Source organism: Miniopterus natalensis, chromosome 11, assembly GCF_054644295.1.
Source record: "Miniopterus natalensis isolate mMinNat1 chromosome 11, mMinNat1.hap1, whole genome shotgun sequence".
NCBI classification, from domain to species: Eukaryota; Metazoa; Chordata; class Mammalia; order Chiroptera; family Miniopteridae; genus Miniopterus; species Miniopterus natalensis.
This window is the reverse complement of record NC_142091.1, coordinates 20469066-20488697: the sequence shown is the minus strand read 5'-3', so window position 1 is coordinate 20488697 and position 19632 is coordinate 20469066. Positions and strand designations below refer to the sequence as shown.

Sequence of the window (19632 nt, the reverse complement as noted above, 5' to 3'; positions counted from 1 at the left end):
ATGGTAAAATTATGAGCTTTGTTCTTAACACCTATAAAATAAAAATTAGGCACAGGGCATATTGGAAATTCAGGCAGTTATCACAAAAGAACTTTTATTATCTATTGTATTTTTTCATTATGAATGAAAACGTGTTTGTGGAAAAACCTTAGACACATTTGTCAAACCTTTGCATTAATGTTTAGTTGATTGTGTACCAATTAAAATTTCCCCAAGCCTAATATTTTCTGAAATTCACTTGCATGCTTTTTCTTAGATCTACATTTTAACTACCTGCACAACATTATGGAAGGACATAAAGTTTGGGGTTTCCAAAACGTAACCCATCATCTCCCCTCTCCCTCATCCTTTCTCTGTTTGGTTTTCTGTTGAGACAGTGACCTACCCCTTCCCCATTCGAACAGCACCACCCATCCGACTACAGAAGGGCTTTTCCTCCTTCCCGCCTTCTCTTCTGTCTGGCACACTGAAATAGCCACCTAGTTGGTCTCCACACTCCCATCCTAATCTGTTGACAGATTTCCCCCTCTTTGTCATTCTTCGGTGGTGAGACCTTCAGTGGCCCTCCTTGGGAGACAGTTTAATCCTGACAATGAGACCTCCCTCAGCAGGCCCAGGTGCCTGCTCACCAGCCTCTGTCCATGGCTTTGCCCAACCTCTCTCTCTCCTCCGAATACTTCTTACCCTCCCCTTGTTGAAGTCTTGCTACCTCTCCGTGGCTTATACAGCACCAGAAAGAAGGCGTCCTTTATATAGGCCTTTCCTCATTCACGCTTCCAGAATTGACCCCCCCCCATAGAATCCAGTAATCCTCATGCTTATTTCTTGTAAAAAGCTATCACCATCTGCCTCAAATTCGTTTTATATGCATTTCTTCCCCAATTACGAACAATTACCAAGTCAGGGACTATGGCAGGACCATCTTCGTGTTAATTAATGCAGCAAATATTTATCAGTGTCCTGGCTGGCCTACTCGTGGCTGTCCTGGCGTTAAGATGAAGGGACACCGACTGTAAACAAGACGGACACGCTCCCTGCAACTTGCGCCCCTTATTATCTTTTGTGGAAAACAGACACCAGAGTAATTGCAGAGGCACTGAGGGTTGGGATGCAGAAGGGCAGGGTGCTTCGTGAGGGTATAATTAGCGGAACTGACCTTGTCCTGAGAACCAGGAAGGGCTTTCTGGAGGAGGCATTGGTTAAGCAGGGAAAGGACAGGGGAAGAAGTAGCTAGATGGGGGCATGCAGGGGCGGGGAGGGGAGAACGCCCGCACATTCCAGAAGAAGGAACCGACGGGGGCAATCGGGACTTTCAAGGGGGACAGAGGCTTGCATTTAAAGGAAAAAGATCTGATGCGCTTGGAATATAGAGGACCGCGGCCACGGAGGACGTGCGCATTTGCAAGCACGACTCCAGCTGCATGTCATGCATGGATTGGAGGAGGCAAGACTGCTGTTGTGAAAGCCAGTTTGGGGGTTACAGGGTAGTGGCTTTAGATTCAGAAGGTGATGGTGGCTGTGGAGAGGAAGGGGTGTATTTCAGGGGTAAGATGGAAAGGGATAGGAAATGGGTTCCACATTGAGAAGTGAGGCCCAGGACACTTCAGAGATGACTCCCAGGGCCCTGGGGTGCGTGAGTCAGTGGCTTTGAAGCTACTTACTGAGATGAGCAACGTTTATGTTTGGATGGCAGGGTGGCGATTTTGGCTTTTAGACACAATGACCTTGAGGTTCCCCCGAGATAGCCAAGTGGGGATGTTGAGTTGTCAGGTGCATAATCAGATTTGAATTAGAAAATACACCTTTGGGAATTATTGTTCCCTAGGTGGTAATTGAGATCCTGGGGGTAGATTAGATCCCACTGGGAAAGCATAGAGTGAGAAGGGGACCTACGTTCTTTATCATTTGAAAACTCTCAACTTTTGATGTTTGGGGAGAGAGAAACAAGACAGGTAAAAGGGCTGAGAAGGAAAGGGCAAAGGAAGGAAGTAACAAGAATATGGTGTTCCAGAGCAAGGAAGAGCCTTTTCAAGAATAAAAATAGCTGATCTTTATTGGCATCTGTATTGTAGGAGTTTTCACTGAACTATGACATCTGTGGCCTAATTAAGTCCTCAAAGCAACCTGTGATGTGATAAAGGTGTTACACCTGTTTTACAAGGAACACAATGAGTGAGCGGCACTAGGTCACAGCTGGGAAGTCAAACAGTGGAGCTAAAATCAAGCTGTTTTACTTCACAACCTTGATTTATAATATTTCACTTCATCAACTTTTATAAAATCGAAGAGCTTTGGAAAAATTATTTTTCTAGTGCAGAATAGTCAGTTTTCTGGCCCATCTAAAATAGTAAATAAAAAAAAAGATAGTGAATTTTATTCGTGTATGGCCTATTCTTATTTGAAGGTTTAGATTAGCTACAGTTGTAGCAGCCTGAGCAGTGGCACCCACTTTATTTTGTAAACATCTCACTTGCTGGATAGACGGCTAAGGGCACACAATAGTGCACTATGGCTTTGCCCGCTCATTACCGGGTTAACCCTGTGGTTCAATGAGCTCAACTGAAATGTTGAGCATAAAGAATAGTGCACTTGGTCCTTTGGTGATGGTGATTCTGCGAATTTTATCTGCTGGATCCTCTTTTTTTTTTTTTTTAATGTATCTTTATTGATTTCAGAGAGAGGAAGGGAGAGGGAGAGAGAGAGAGAAATATTAATGATGAGAGAGTCATTGATTGAGCCCACAACCCGGGCATGTGCCCTGACCGGGAATCGAACCCCGATCGCTTGGATCCCAGGTCGACGCTCAAACGCTGAGCCACGCCCGGCCGGGCCGGATGCTCTTAATACTAAATTGTGTCTAAGCTGCTAAGTAGCCCTTTTATAGTAAAGTGAATAAAAAACAGGCATTTTCTTCTGAAATATAGGTTGGTGTTTAAGCCGGTTTCCTTTTCTTTCGGTATTGCGAAAACATTGTGGCGGGAATAGAAATCCTTGAAGGTGTTTCTTTTTTCCCCCTATTGCTTTACTCCCTGTTTGACGTAGGTATTTTCTTACTTGATAAATAAAGTTATTTCTACAAATGACACTCCCCTGCTTTTCACAGTCTTTAAGGCAGAGGTTTCCCAGAAGCGTGCTCAAGCCCATGAGCCAGCTGGAAGGCAAGAAGGTCTGTTAAGTGGAGAATCTTCCACTGCAGTCAGCAACCTTCTTAGCTCGGTCCAAGAGGAAAACGCTGAGTCAAAGTGGCTCTCTCCTCACAACCAGAGGATCCTATTTAACCGGAGTGGATAACATCCATGGGCCACAGATATTTCCTTTGTAGTGTGTACTATGGAGCTTTGAGACACCTGATACTTGGCTGTGGAAAGCGAGGCCCTGAGTGAGTTCCAGTTGAGGGAGAAAAAGCCTCATGCGTCTGTGAGAGGCGTTAGAAAAGGTTGATGGCATCGTGGAGCTCAAGGACAGAGGAGCTGGGTCCTGCTTTTTGAGTAGCTAAAGATTAGAAGAATTATCTATGAACAGCTGTCAAGAATGTATTTATTTAAAGGTTCTTAGTCTAATGGTATTTGCAGGATGGAACTGTATTGCAGGCCTGGCAAGTACATGTATCAGAGTGTGGAACTGAATGTTTGGTGTCTTTAACTTGTCTTCTGATACACGCACGGCTGCCGATCTAAAGTTTAGAAATGAAGTAGAAGTAGGTATTCAGAACTGTTAATAGCAACTAGAATTTTCATAATATGAATATATCTAGAGCAGCATTGTAATAGAGCAGCATGAATTGTAATTTGTTTCCACACCTTCTGTATAAATTAACAGCTATAGTTCATTGATTATATTGGAAATCTCCTCCTTGCCCCCAGAGAAAAATCAATTGTAAGTCATCTGCATTTTCTACTTGTTTCATCATGAACTGACTCTTACCAATCAAAGACAAATACATTATGGGAAAGTGTGTGTGTGTGTGTGTGTGTGTGTGTAAACACACATACATACCAGACTATTAGATATTTTAAGAGCTAGAACTGCCTTTCAGGAGACCAAGTGCTCATGGTCCACATATAAACAGACAGGGCATCTAGTTGGTGGCACAGCAAGGGCTAGAACATAATTCTTCAAACCAGTTTCCACCTAAGAGTGTTCAAACCTGTAGAGAATTTTTATGAGTTTATTTGAGCCAAACTTACAACATGCTCGGAAGCAAGATCTCAATCTTCCCAGAATGACAGTTTGCAGTTTCTTTTATACATGTGGAATTAAGGCAGGAATGTAAGGCAGATTAACTAAATGTGGGTAAAAGCTAAGAGGGAAGTCTCTATGATTGGATTATAGGACAGTTAACAGCATTATGTGCTCTTTTGAGGGTGGTTATACTTCTGAGGGGTCTGAAAAAGAGGCATTTCGAAGGCCTGTTAAAGTAGATGCAAAGAAACAATGGACAGGGCTAGTTTAGGGCAAAGATCGTCTTTTTATAGGCTTTGGGTGTGACTGTCCACCATGACCTGCCCAGTTAGGAATGTGTGATCAGATCACCCTATGAGGTTACCTTTGATCAGGTTTATTACACACCCCTTTTTCATACACACCAGCAGTCTCCCAACAGATCTACTCCGGTGTGATTAGAGCTATTTTTTAAAACACGAACCACATCAGATGCATTTAACATCATAGTTGAGTGATTATATTTGCAAATATACTACTGTTTCTACATGTGCTGTCATTTGGTGTTTTCAGTTGTTTTCTATTCTAATCCACATCATTAAAACAAATGCTGGTTATAACCCATGAAACTGATCATATAACCCACCCGGATTTCATAACCCATAGTATGAATAAATGCTTGGTTATAGGTTAGCATATGTGTGTAAGTGGAAGAGTAAGTTAGATTAGTGAGAAATGAGGCAGGAAATATCCATGTGGGGCAGAATAATAGAGAGTTTTGTGCTATACCAAGGAGTCTTTTGTTTTATTTTGTTACTATTTTTTTGTTAACAAAATCATGATGATCAGGATATAATAGATATTAATCGTATGTGTCAGACAGTACTGTAGGTTGCCCACATATATATATAAATCTTTACAACAGCCCTGTGAAGGAGGGGTTATTTTCTCTCCTTAACCAGTGAGCACTGAGCCACAGAGAGTGTAATATAATTTGCCTAGAATTAGGCAGCTAGTATATGGCAGAGCAGGAACTGAACCCAGGCAGTTTGGCTCTGAGGCATATGTTCCTAATCACAACACTACACTCATGCGGCAGTAGAGTCTTGAACGTGTATTTCTAAAAGATAATTTATGAGCATTGTGAAAACTAGAGTCAGACCAGCTACCAGTCAGTGATTCATTAATATTTGTGTTAGAATGCTCACGGTAAATTTTGTTCTACCATCAGGATATCCAGTTATTTCTGTGTACCTGCTGGCCACACAAGGCTTGCTAACTAGAAAAACCCACCAGCAGGAGGGCAAGGGGAAACAACCTCAGGCCTGTGTTAGATCACAGAGGTCTTTTACTCCAAGCACCCGCTGATTTCCTCGAGCGAATTACAAACCTGGTCTTTTCCATGGGGTTCAAAGAGGAGCCTTGTCATTAGCCTTTCAGTTTCCTTAAGGTACAGTTCTCTCATTCTCTGCTGTCATTCAGCAGCACCTGCCATTGGAATGCTTTTCTATGAAGTTAGTATGAGTTCTCCAGTATAACACAGCTTTTCTTTTTGAAAATTCACTTCTGTCCTTCCCTTTGGGCAGGAGAGCCTTACTTATCTACCCGTCTGTGAATTCAGCTGTTCCCAAGTGATGGCTAGCACAGAAAAGACTGATTTCACCATCCTGTGTGCTTTCTTAACAGTCTAAGCACCAGCAGCAGCTCAGAGCATGCATTTCAGTAAAGGACACAGCTGATTCCATTCTGTTCTACCTCAGGATGGTTTTCTACCCTGCAGAGTGGAAGGGTATCCTTTATTTCTTGAGCTGAGAATGTTAATTTCTCTGTTTTAAGGCCAGAATTGGCAAACTACAGGCCAGATCAGGCCAGCTGCCTGCTTTTGAGTGGCCCATGTACTATGAATGGTTTTTACATTTTTAAATGGTCTTAAAAAATTAAAAGACTAATGTTTCATGACACGTGAAAATTATGTTAAGTTCGTATTTCAGTTCCCTTAAATAAATTTTTATTAGAGCACAGTGTCGCTTATCTCTGTATGTGTTTTCTATTGTGGCTCTCACATTACAACAGCAGAATTGGTTGGTTGTATTAGATACCATGTAGCCCACAAAGCATAAAATATTTACTATCTGGCCCCTTGCAAAAAATACTTTGCAAACTCCTGGTCTGAGGCCTAGAACAAATTTCACTTTTCACCCTCCTGCAGTCTTTTAGGTCTTCATGCAAATAGGACCATCTCTGATATTACAGACTTAGTAATGTGCTTTTGATGACTTGCCTTTCCACATTGGGAAACCACAGAATTTATAGTAAGAGTAAATTTGCTGTGACCTTGAATAGATTAGTAGCTGAAAGTCATATTTGTAACATAAACACCAAATTTTTTTATTTCCAATACTTTTATCTTCATGGAAATCTTTTACTTTTGAAGCTGAACATATATTCTCAGTTTAGGGCTGTGGGTTTGCATGCAAGAAGTTTAAAAGAAAAAGATGATGAATAATTTTTTTTTTACCTATTAAATAGAATGTATTTAAGTATTTAAGAGAAGGCCATGTAAAAACCACTTTACAATTAAATTACAGCATAAACTCCAAAATGTGGTGGACAAGCCAATAGTGCTGCTTTAAGTAAGAATGTGGTAAATCCCATCATATATTTCATTTCCCTTTCTTTTGTCAGTGTGCATAATTTCTACACTATAAAGAAAGCAGTCATTTAACAGTGGAAAAATTAATTTGTTTTTTTGGCAATGTGTAAATGATTCATTTGTTGGCCAACATTATTGAAATTTGTGAATATGTTTGTACAGACTCAGTGCTAGATGAGTAGTATGTTTGAAACATGTTGAGAGAAATAAGGTAAGGTCTGCCGTTTTCATTCACAAGAGTAAACATCTCTCATTGACTTTATTCATAGGTTTGGCTTGATATAGCTTCTTACTGTTTGGCTGTTAGAATACATTGTGCATCATTCCCTTCTGTGTATACTCAGTAATACTGTGGCGCCAAACCCAATGCTCTGCAGAGACTGTGCAGCCCACGTTTGCACCGAGTGCCTGGTGATTTACTGACTCTGAATTAGAGAGATGACCTCTACAATTACTGTAGAAAACCCAGGGAGATGTGAAGTGAGCTCATTGTAGAAAGATTTCAGGCATTGAAAAAACTTGCCTTATTTGGTAAATGTGGTTAACTGGTCCCAGCTGGTAATGCTGGTGAGCTCATTGTGAGATGTACTGTCTCTTTAAGCCAAATTCTTCTATGTTTTATCTATTAGAATTAGTGTTAAACGGTATCTGTTTAGATTTTTCTTGATGTGTCATGGACTAAATCAAACCTGAAAGAACAATGAAATGTTCCATTTTGAAAATTAATGTTCAAATGCATTGACCCTGTAAAAATGTTCTATTTCTATTTCCTAGTCTGTTATGTTGTTTACTCTGTTAACTTTGAGGAACTTGGGGTTAATATATGCTTTGAAAATCAAGGCTCCTTTGGGAGGGAAATTCACATTTGCTTTTTGGCTTTACTATACTTTAATATATGCTTTTATAAGTTTACTCTGTACATTAGAATTTTAGGACAGAATCTGTTCGTTACATTTCCTTTTATTACTAAGGAGTGTTTTGTGTTGTTGATATAAGAATGTCCAAACCTATAGAAACATTTTATGGGTTTATTTGAGCCAAATGCATTGAGAAAATGTTTCGGAGAATGGCAGCTTTGCAGTTCATTTTCTACATTTAGAATCAAAGAAGAAAACAATGGGGGAGGAAGGGACATCTGTAATACTTTCAACAATAAAGATAAAATTTTAAAAAACCATAAGGAAGGTGTGTGATATCCATTGAGGTAGAGTTAGGAGGTGGGAGAAAGAAAACAGGGAAAATCTGTAGGACTGATAAAAGCAAAGTGGAGAGACCCTTCTTTTACATTGAAAGGTATGGGACAGTTAGCATTTACAGTAAACGGAGTTGGCATGTGGGCAACAAGGTAACAATGAAGAGCTTTGTGGCCTCACGTTCTGGTGGTCTCGTGCTGAGGGTTATGCCTCCGAGGGTCTGGAAAAGAAAATTACTCTGACATTTCAAAGGTTCGTTATCCTAGCTGTGTAAGAACTATGAATAGACTGAGCTCACTTAGTCAAGATTGACATTTGCTAAGGAAGCTATAGGCCTGAGATGTGACTGCCCGCCATGACCTGCCCAGTTAGGAATTTGTGATCAGACCATCCTGGGTGGTTACTGAGCTTCTCAGGCCTGTCTATTAGCCCCCTGAGATTTTCAGGATTACTGCGTAGCCCCTTTTTCTTTTCTTCTTTTTCTTTTTTTTTTTAAGATATATCTTTATTGATTTCAGAGAGAGGAAAGGAGAGGGAGAGAGAGAGAGAGAAACATCAATGATGAGAGAGTCATTGATCGAGCCCACAACCCGGGCATGTGCCCTGACCCGGAATCGAACCCCGATCGCCTGGATCCTAGGTCGACGCTCAACCACAGAGCCACTCCCGGCCGGGCCGTAGCCCCTTTTTCATACACAGTGTTTAGAAAAGACTGTAGCTTCTCATGGTTTCTCCTTATTATTCTTGTCTCAGGTTTGGCTTTTCAGAGAGTCACTTGTTTTTGAAGAAAAAGCACAGGCTTTTGAGTCACACAGGCTTTGGCTTGAGTCCTGGCTCTGCCATGTGTGAACTCAATGACTTCAGGATAGTTCCTTAACTTTCATCACAGTAAAAGGTGACACGTATCCTTCCCAGGATTTGTGAGAGTTAATATGTGTGTGTGAAGGTGCCTAGTGCAAAATTGGTAATAAATGTCAATTTTCCATTCATTCTATTCCAACAGTGGACTAATTCCAGCGTTTCCTTGACTTTGTTTTTGGGTTATATTTATATAGCCTGGTTGATCCTCTCTGACCCTGTCATCAATTTTTTCTTGTAGCAGGAGAGAAGGGTTCTCCATATTCTTATTTCCAAAATGAACTCCAGCAGCATCAGCTAGGACCTTATTAGAAATGCAGACTCTGGTCCCACCCCAGCTGTACTGAATTCCTATCTTCATTTTCATCAGATCTCTAGTTAATTCAGTTGCACCATAAAATTTGAAAGCCCTGCTCTGTATCACTGACTTGGGAGCCGCAGGTCTGATGAGGACTGTGGTTCTCTTTATGTTGGGGTTTTTCCTTGGGTTGTGAATGACTTCAGAGAGGTGACTCATGAGAGAACTGGGGAAGAATTATTTCTCTCTTCTTCTGTGCTTATCTGTCAGTCAGTGATGAGAACTTCTCTGCTTATCCTGTTGTCCTCTCTGACTGGACTGTAACGGTCAACAAGGCCACTCCGCGTAAGGGCTCATCAGTGCTGCTGTGGGCTTCTTCCTGGGACAGAGAAGAGCAGAATTTGGCATGACCATTCCTTTTTGTCTGATTCCCATCTTCCCCCCTCAGTTCCCCAGTTCACGTCATCTACTTTGCCACCTATATCCTCAGCAGGCCTCGAGCTGGTGCCACTGGCTAGTGGTCATTTCTCTCCTCCTGCCACAGCTCTGCTCCAGGAGCTTTTACTCCCTGCCTTCAACTGTTCCATAATCACCTCTCTCTCTTCTCTTCTAGCTTCTCTGCTCGCTCCTTCCTTCCTGTTTCCTTTCTCTTTTATCATTTCCTCTCTGTTCTCATGATTTTCAGATGAGAAGGTCATTTGGCAAAAGGATTAAAATCTAAAACAAAAATCTTTGGGCTCAAATGATAAGACGGCCTCTTAGCCCAGGATCTGTGGGCTATTGCAGTCACCGACTCCACTTCTCCCCCAGCTTACAGTGTCTGCACTAAGCTGTAATGTATCTTTCTAGATGCCCATTTTCATTTCTCAACTGAGCTCCTGAAAGACAAACTTTTAAAAAATTCATTTTGATACCATCCCCGGCGCCCAGCACAGAGCAACACAATATAAGTGCTTGCATTGATTTATCATATCTGTTTGCTCATTAATAGCAAGATTCCGAAGACTGAAAAAGTTGGATGCCTGATTTGGGAAACTGCATAGAAAATATTATTAATAAAAATACTTATTCAGACTAGAAAAAGGTATAGACTTAGTCATGGGGACCTATAGGAAGAAAGGGTAGGACCTCCTGTGGGTCTTCATAAGGTGCTTGAATAAGCTCAGAAGTGAGTGTGGTTCTCAGACTACAGTTATGTTTTTAGAAGCTAATATCTACCAGAGTTTATCATGTCTGGACAATACTAAACATTTTGATGCTAATAATTCAATACTATGACAACAGTTTGCATGGTTTTCATTCTTAAAATTCATCTTCTGAGTAATGTTACTTTAGGTATAATTAGACTGAGAACTCGGATGGTAGATGTTTCCATTCCTGCATTCCCCTTTCATTATATTCAAGTGCTGTGTGTTCATGCCGTCACATGTGGTGGTTTCATTATGTTCTCACTGTAGAATATAAGGTGAGGTTTAGTTTCTTGATCATAACATAAAACCACTCGCTAGGGATTGGTATTAGTTGGTTTTCTCTAGTTACTATACATTGTTCAAGTTACCACTTCAGGAAAATGTCTAACAATAGAAATTAAAACTTGAAACTTGTTTTTAAAGCAGTAAGGTTTTGTTATTAATGGTGGTCGCTTAAAATAAGCCACATCAGTCCTTTTGCTCTAAATATCCCAAAACCCAATTTGAGGTTTTGGTGTAGCATTCTTTCTTGTACTCTGTCATGTTTATTTTCAAGGGATCAACATTTAGAAGCTAGGAATTCATTTTCATAAACAACCCAATAAGCCTAATAAATTCAAACGACATTGAAAGGAATAATTTAATGCTAGCTAGCAAGTTGTAAAAATGTTAAATAGAAGCCAGAATGGAATCACTTGATGATGAAGTCATGGAGATGAAAATGTCACTGGTGAAACAAAACAGAGCTGCCGCACTTTGCAGGTTCTGTCCCCATGTCCAACCTCTCTCAATTTTTTTTTTTTCCATTGGGCCTTTATATAGTGATATTATTGTTTACACATCAGCATATTTCAAAATTCTTCCTGGGTATTCTCCTCTAGAGAAGTAATAATGTGACAAAGCAATTTCTGGATTCAGGAGAGATGTGGAATTTTCTTGTGGTACAAAGGGAGCTGGATTTGACTGCAAGGCCCATCCCAGAAAGAATGCTAAAAAACAGTGAATCTTGAAAATGCCAAAGTGGATAGAAAGCATGGGTGGTCATGACAGTGAAAAATAGGAAATGTGGGGATTGTGTATCATTTGAGTAAGTGCCATTAAGGATTCAGGTTCCTGTCTGCTCTTCCCTCACCCTGAGCCTGAGATGTTGGTGCAGGAGTGGCTTTCCCTGGAAAACGATTCCTTCCTCATCGAGCATGTGGCACATACCCAGTTGCCATATGAGATCTGGCAGCACTCAGAGATGGCTGGGTTTGGTCATAGATGAGGGAGAATTTATCAAATAGTGGAGCCTTTGCTCTTCTGAAGCCATTTTCCTTTATGCCTGACAGGGCACTGGGCAAATCAAGGCAAACAGCCCAAAGATTGGGTCATCACATTTCATTACCTTGATCTCCACCAGCGAGTTTAGGGAGCTAAACATATTGGTTATGTTGTACTGAGTCGATTTCTTATAGAATCTTACAGAACCTTTAATGACAACAGTTTCCTTAGGTTACTTATATAGCACTTGTCCTGCTGTCTGAAACTTGTGCAAAGCAAGAGTCAAATTCCATTTATCAGGAATCAGTTTAAAATAAATTTTATTTTCACTGCAATATCAGGTACCTTTGTTCTCTCTCCCACCTTAATTGCTTTAAAAAAAATTTTTTTTAAGAAAAACCCTTTATTTACTTTTGAGCCTGTGTTTATTTAAATTTGAAGGCCCTGAAGCCCAATTTATAAAAAAAAATTTCATACCTACATTTCTGAAAACTTCTTTAACATGTTTTTGTTCTAGACTTATATATAAATACTTAGATCAATTTTAAGAAATAAAAAGTCTCATTGCTTAAAAACTGTCATTACCAACTTTATTTTTTATTGTTGAGAGTATTATAGATGTCCCCCATTTTCCCCCCTTACCCCTCTCCACCCATCTCCAACCCCACCCCAGGGCCCTGCCTGTCCATTTTCTGTTGTCATTACCAACCTTAGATAGATTAAAAAAATAATAATAATGTGTTGCACATGCATAAATGCAACTGAAATAATTAATAAAATATTTTAAAATTAGATAAGGTGACTGGAACCAAAATTAAATTACAAATGTCTGTAGACAAAGATTGAATTATAAAATACTTTTCAATTCTACAAAAAGAGCCAAGTCAGTGCTTTGGGAAAGTAAGTGCCCTGTTTCTCTCTAAAAACATGTGTATTAAACTTACCCTCAGTGTGGAATAAGTTTAAAGCCAAGAGGACAGCTTGACTTTTATTTGCCTCTTCAGTGGGTGGCATCTCTTGCATGTGTTCAGATCCTTAGAAGTCTGAGCTCTGCATTTTTCCTTCTAAGACTTTATAGTTGGGTAACCTTGGACAAGTCAGCCAGCTCTGTATTTTGAGAGAATCCAATGAAATTTCTAATGTGAAATGTTTTGTGTAATCTGAAATGCTATCCAGTTGTTAGTAGTTATTTTTTTCAATTATAATGAGCTTATTTCCAGCTTGTCTTTTTTCAAAACAAGAATTTTTTGGATTTGTTTTCATCTAAAAAGCATAGCTACCCTATAGGGAACAGGCGTCCTTGAAAAGTAGTGAGGAAAAAAATGTTCCTGCAGGGGCTGACTAATATCTGTGGGGAATGTACAATATGTTTTTTCATAGAGTTGGACCAAATGACCTCTTAGTTTTCCTTAAACTCTAGGGTTCTCTGATTGCTTAATTTTTCATTATTTAGAAAGATCTAATCCTCGGTTTAGAAATTATCAGAGGACTTCTGGAAGTAGCTCTTTATTCCTTATTTTAAATGATAATCACAAAGAATTCCCTTCTGTATCTGGACTAATTTTACTTAGCACAATGAAATCCATGTTACTGTTTGGAGGTTACATATTACTGCAATAATTATATGTGAAATTTCACCATAAGAAGTGACTTTTCATCAGTATGTCTCTTTACTAGATAACTCACCTGAAGCCAAAATAACAATGGGACTTGTCAGTATTTGCAAGATTGCAGTGATGGTTTAACTTCTTTGAGAAGAAATAAAATTAGTGAGCAGAACACTGAATTAGGCTTAGACTTTATGTTGACTGTCCTTGACTTAAAATGAAAGTGATCTCTTTCTGTGCTGTGTTAAATTGGATCATTTAAAAGGAAAGCACTAACTAGCGATTAGGAGACCTGGGGGTCATTACCCTGTAGTCCAACTACCTGTCTGACATGTAAAGCCCTTGCGAACCCTCCACTTAGTAGTCAGCCCCACTCACTGGAAGGTCGAGGGTTCGATTCCCAGTCAAGGGCATGTACCTGGCTTGTAGGCTCAACCCCTGGCCCCAGTTGGGGCAGGTGCAGGAGGCAACCAATTAATGTGTCTCTCTCACATCGATGTCTCTCTCTCTCTCTCTCCCCCCTCCCCCCCAATCCCTCCTTCCCTCCCTCTCTCCCTCCCTCCTTTCTACCCTCTCTAAAAATCAATGGAAAAAAATACCCTCAGGTGAGGATTAACAACACAAAAAATTGTACTTTTTAAAGGCTATTTTCAGAGTAGTAGAACCTTTCTCACAGTGAAAAGGGTAAATACAATGAGACATGCAAGCATTTCAGATAAGAAGGTACATGTAGCCATGAGTTTAATGCCTCAAGCATCCTTTAGAGCTTGACTGCCATGAAAATTAGCCTTTCTTTTTAAAATGCTTTCCCATAATCGAACTTGACATATAGCCTCAGGCCCCAAACTGCCTATGAGTAAATGATAATTGGTAAAGTGCCTTCAAAATGAGAATTTAGACTTGTATTTTAGAGGAAAGCGTGGTTTTGTAGAGTGTTACATGGAAGAATGAAATAATTGACTTAAAACCAAAGGGGGGGTGCAGGGATGTGTGTGAAGACGTGTGTGTATCAGCGCATTTGTGTATGCTCTTTTTCCTTTCAGCTCTAAAATTCTTTGGTTAGTTACTAAAATATACTAAGTTCATGTAGAAATAAGTAAATTAGCACCCATATCATGGCATTTAAAATGGTTCTGTTGACCAAAAGTAACCAATTTCCTGTTTTTATCATAAAAGAAGCCTAAAATAATAACTTACTCCGGGTCACTTACCTTCCAGAATCATAAAAGTCATTGATTCCGTATCAATTACTTTATATGTATAGATGAAGAGGATTCAGTGTAGTTCTTGAGGAATGTGTCACAGTGTAGGTGACGCAAGAGCACGTCTCCCCGGGGTGTGGGCAGGTGCTGGTAAGAGAGCAGTGTAATGGGCGCCACACCGCGGCGGTGGCTTCAGCAGCACCTTACTGGTATATTGTATTAGAGTCTGTTGGGTGTGGTGTTTTTAAATGTTTCTCTTTTTGCTTTTTTCTAATAAGACTTCCAGTCTCACCACAGCAGAAGGCAAGTTCATCCTGAGTTCCAAAGCACTTTATTGAACTTTTTCTTCTGGCATTTACTAATTTCTACTTAGCATCGTGGATACTTACGTGCTGTATTCTCTGCTCTCATGATAAGACCTTTGCAACAAAAACCATCTCTTAACTAGCACAACTAGAGGGCATAGTAAGTGTTTAGTGAACATTTAAGAAATCACTGAGCTGGTTGACTGTGTTGGGTAGCATGGTTACAAATGAGGAAAATGGACAGCAAAGAGGTTGGCCCTCATTTAATTAGCACATTTAATAAGGGGTCTGGGCTACAGCCTGGTTTTCCGATTTCATCCAGTGCTCTCTGTCCAGCGGCCTAGAGCTGCTGGGACATGGAACCGCGCTTCCCCTGGCAGTCAGAGCGGCCCTGCCAGCTCAGCGTGCTCTTCTTCTCCGGCCGCATGTCGCCCGGTGCAGTCCCACGCCTCGGCTGCTGCTCCTACTTACGTGACTTCACTCTTGGCGCTCCCTGTCCACCTGCCCCTGTCCTAACCATTCTCCAGAGCCCATTTTCTTGGATCCGGGTCCAGTGGCAGATAGTCAAGGCCAGCTCTTTATGATTTGACCAGGCTAAAGTTGTGGTGTTCTCTGTCAGAAGTCAGGTCAAGAAAGGAATGGGATGTCAAGGAGCAAATACACAGAAATGGAACAAAATCCAGGGGACCGTCAAAGGCTGACTTACAAGCCCTAAGGAACGGAGCCAGCATCCAGATGATGGCAATCCTGGGGAATCAGGGCAGATTTCTCTTAGGCAGGCACATTTTTTTTCTCTTTTGGTTAATCTTCACCCAAGGATATTTTTTCCATTGATTTTTAGAGTGAGTGGAAGGGAAAGAGGGAAGAGAGGGGAGAGAGAGAGAGAAACACTGATGTGAGAGAGACACGTCAATTGGTTGCTTCCTGCCGGGGTGGGGGAAGAACCTGCAACCCAGGTACATGCCTTTGACTGGGAATCCAACCTGCTTACCCTTCGGTCTGTGGGCAGACACTAACCACTGCGCCACACTGGCCAGGGTATAGCCACATCTTTTGAAGGCCAGTGTTTCTGCCTCCATCGATGTCCCTTCATAGGCTAAAACTTACTCAGCTGATTTTTTTTTTAAAATTGATTTTTAGAGAGAAAAGAAGGGGGAGGGAGAGAGGGGGAAACGCCCATGAGAGAGAAATGGATCAGCCGCCTCCTGCACACCCCCTACTGGGGATTGTGCCTGCAACCCAGGCATGGGCCCTGACGGGGAATCTAACCGACGGCCTCTTGGTGCTCGGGACAGCGCTCAACCAACTGAGCCACACCGCCCAGGGCAGCACCTGACTCTTTGCGTTTGACCTCCCCAAGTTGTTTCAGACACTGGTCTTTTCAAAGTTATGTTTGTTTCCTTTCACAAAAGTTTAATATTTAATTGTTAATAATTTAATAGTTTTTTATTTTTTTTATAAGTTCCATGAGGATTGAGCATTTATTTTGTGCTGTAGTAAGTAATTTACAAGAGATTACTTCACTTATTCCTTTTACTAGCTTCATTAGGTAGTACAATTATTATTCTCATTATACAAATAAAGAAAACCGAGAAATAAAACATCCTGTTAAGGACCCCATTGATATGTGGTGGGATAAGGGTTTGGAATTAGACTATATTACTATCACTAAAGACAGTTATATATAACCTATTACATTATATAGTACAGATATAACTTGCTATATTTAAGTATTAGTTTATTTCCTGCCATTAATGAGGCAGACTGATGTTTTTAAAATAAAAGTTTGGCTAAAATGCTGCTTGAGCTAACCTGTGCTCTGTGCCTGTGAACTTTGTGTTTGCTGATTAATTAGTTGTATTATATAGATGCAAGTTCTAAAAAGTGGTACTGAAGGCTTATCTCTAGTTCACACTGTAAAATCTGGTATTTTAGGCCTGTGTTTAGAAAGTATGATAAAAAGAAGCCATACCCATAACTAAAAATGGATCTTATTATACAGGATATCTGTCTAAAACCAAACAGAGAAGAAAATGACATTCACGAAGAATGCCATATAGATGCTTCTAGAAAGTCTTAAAATGTCAAGTTTCTAGTCAGTCACTATAATTCCCAAACGCTGTCAAGTTAGCCATTGATTTCTCTCTACCCTTAAAACAGAAGCACATTTTACTCTCGGTTTTCCATATATACCCTCTGACCCAGCTCTCAGAAGAAAAGATTCCTAGCTTTCTTGGTCATGTTCCTTAACTGTTATTACCTCATGTCTACTAGCATAGTCAGGTATGCCGAGCAGTTTAAAAATTCTTCCCTGTGAGTAACCTAAATATCTGAGATTCAGTCCATTTCCTTTTGCTATTTCTTCAACTGGAGATGGAGAACAGGTGGTCGCCATGTGACACACTTGGGTTTTACAGGCAACTAAAAGAACTTAATAAGTTAATTCTTTCACCTCAGATGGATTTCCCTTCTGGTGCTTATCATATGTTCATCGGAAAGCCAGAAGCATTTAAATAACCTGATTTCCATGGAAAGTTGAGGGATCATTTTATAAGAAATGACAGAATTCTTATTCAGCCAACACGGCTCTTAGAGGAACATTTAGACAGTGCGTGCGTGCATGTGTATGTATGTTTATGGGGTTGAATTAGAGCTGTTGAGCCTTAGGGTTTTAAATTTCACCTTTGTTACTGTAGATTAATTTTATTCAGATGTTCCTATTCTGTGATTGAAGTTGTACTTGGTGATATGAAAAGAGACAATTTGGACTGTAAAAAAGAAATAGATAACCCCCATTATTAGCCTTTGCATTAAAATGAATTTTCTAATTAACTCTAGAGTATTGTTGATAATATACAAAATAGATTTAAGTTTGGCCAAAACTTTCCTTTTAGTTATTTAAATGACCACAGTTAATGATCAAAAGGCCTTTCATAAGAATGAAAGTGAGGAAAAACTTAGAATCACAAACAGTTGACAAACAGTGTAGATGGTTACTCTATTCAGTTTAATTAACTGAAAGAAATTAATTGTGAAAATCACAATATACCTAAAATTTATTTATATTGATTGGTGTGTTACTAGGTGGAAGAAATAATAACACAAATTATTAGTAATAGTTAATTTTGAATTTTTTGTGACCACAGAACTAAGCTTTAAAGAATTAGTTTTGCTAATTCTAGTTGGTAAATTCCCTAGTAAAGGATAACCCTATTTTTTCAGCAGTGTACACAGTTGCTGGAAAATTTTATTTTAGCTTCCTTCCATTGTTCATTTTCATGACTTGGTTGTTTTAAGTCTCAAAACTCGATCAGATTGTCAAAAAAATATTTTTAAGTGTTTCTTGAGAAATAGTGAATCACTCCATGCCTACAACTTAGGCCCACATTTTACTAACCAACGTCTACTTTTTTTTCCTCTGGCATTCTTTGATAACATAAGAAAAATGAAGCATTGCTTAAGAGTAATAATTTTGAGTTTTAGAATGGTTGTATTCCAGTGAAAATAAAGATTTTCGCAATCGTCCACACTTCTCTTACATGCTGAAGACATGTCTAAATGTATCCTGCCAAATAGTCTTTCAGGGTAATTCATTTTAATGGGGTTAGGTGTGACCAGCCCTCACTTAGTTGGCATAATTATAAACATAGTCTAGACTTCAGTGATCTGCAGGAATGGTAACATTCACAAGAGGCAAGATAGTGACTCCAGACTACACAGACTACACTTCACAAGCATTCTCACAGCATTTATATGGTACAACAAAGGGGCTTCTTGATTACAAAGCAACAATGATATGGAGCTATTTAAACTGGTACAAACAGCAGTGAATACTGAAATTAACCCCCAAAGTGTATATTTGTGAATGAAAATTAAGATTTGTTCCTAAATTTGTGGCTTAAGCCATATGACTTGAAAGTAGCCAAGTGGCAGCATTGCCACTCAGCCTCCACACTTAACTGCCAAGATGACAATTGTCAGTGCCAGTGACCATTGACACTCTCTCTTCTTCCTTTGAGCACTTAATTATCCTCAGTTAATATGAAACTTTGAGCATTCAGTTTTGTCAGTGGAGTCTGACACTCCAAGCTAAATAAGGCAAAAGAGCAGCTAAGATAGTGGGAGCCGAAAGTACAGGAGTAGGTGTTTCTCATGACCCCACCTTCCCAACTGTTGGTGTCGCTACCAGGGTGTGTTGTGTCAGGACCACGCCACCAGTGGTCATCAGCCTGAGGTATCTCTCATGGTGGGTGTGCCTGGGAAACACTTAGGTAGAGCAGTGCCAGAGAAATAACTTTGTTTACGCTTTAAGTAATCGGCTACTTCTTTGTACTCAACTTGCTTCCAGAATGTTTAAGCTGAAGTCATTGAATCCAGATGTTAGAGGGCAGATAAGGTGACCTTGGCCCAGAGTGGTTAATTTCCCAGGTAATACAACTAGTGTAAAACCCAGCGGGATGGGTATGACTGTTCGACAATGTTTTCAAAATTGGCTAAGTATAATTCATTCATTTATCATTTATACTTTGAGCCTTTTTTAAGTAGGAAGCACCAGGTTAACTCTAGTTTAGTTCAGGATTTCTCAGCCTCTGCACTATTCCTGTGTTGGGTTGAATCAGTCAAAATCAATGCCTCTTTCTCTCTCTCTCTGACACACACACACACACACACTCTCTCTCTCTCTCTCTCTCTCTCTCTCTCTCTCTCTCTCTCTCTCTCTCTCTCTCTCTCTCTCTCTCTCATCTTTGTCCTGGGGAACCCTTCAATCTGATTTTGCAAATTAGAACTTAGAAAACCTGTAGTAGTAAGTTTTTTTCCGGGAACTGCATTGGGAGTTTACAGCAGCTCTGGGTCATAGGCCCGAAGGCTCCTCCCATCACCACTGGACTCTAGATGCAGTAG

At 40.1% G+C, this 19632-nt stretch overlaps 1 protein-coding gene across 2 annotated transcripts in view; it reads left to right on the top strand.

Moving 5' to 3' along the window:
- ARHGAP42 (Rho GTPase activating protein 42) overlaps positions 1-19632 on the top strand; it is a 226419-nt gene that overhangs the window by 133080 nt on the left and 73707 nt on the right. The gene's annotated exons all lie outside the window — the stretch shown is intronic.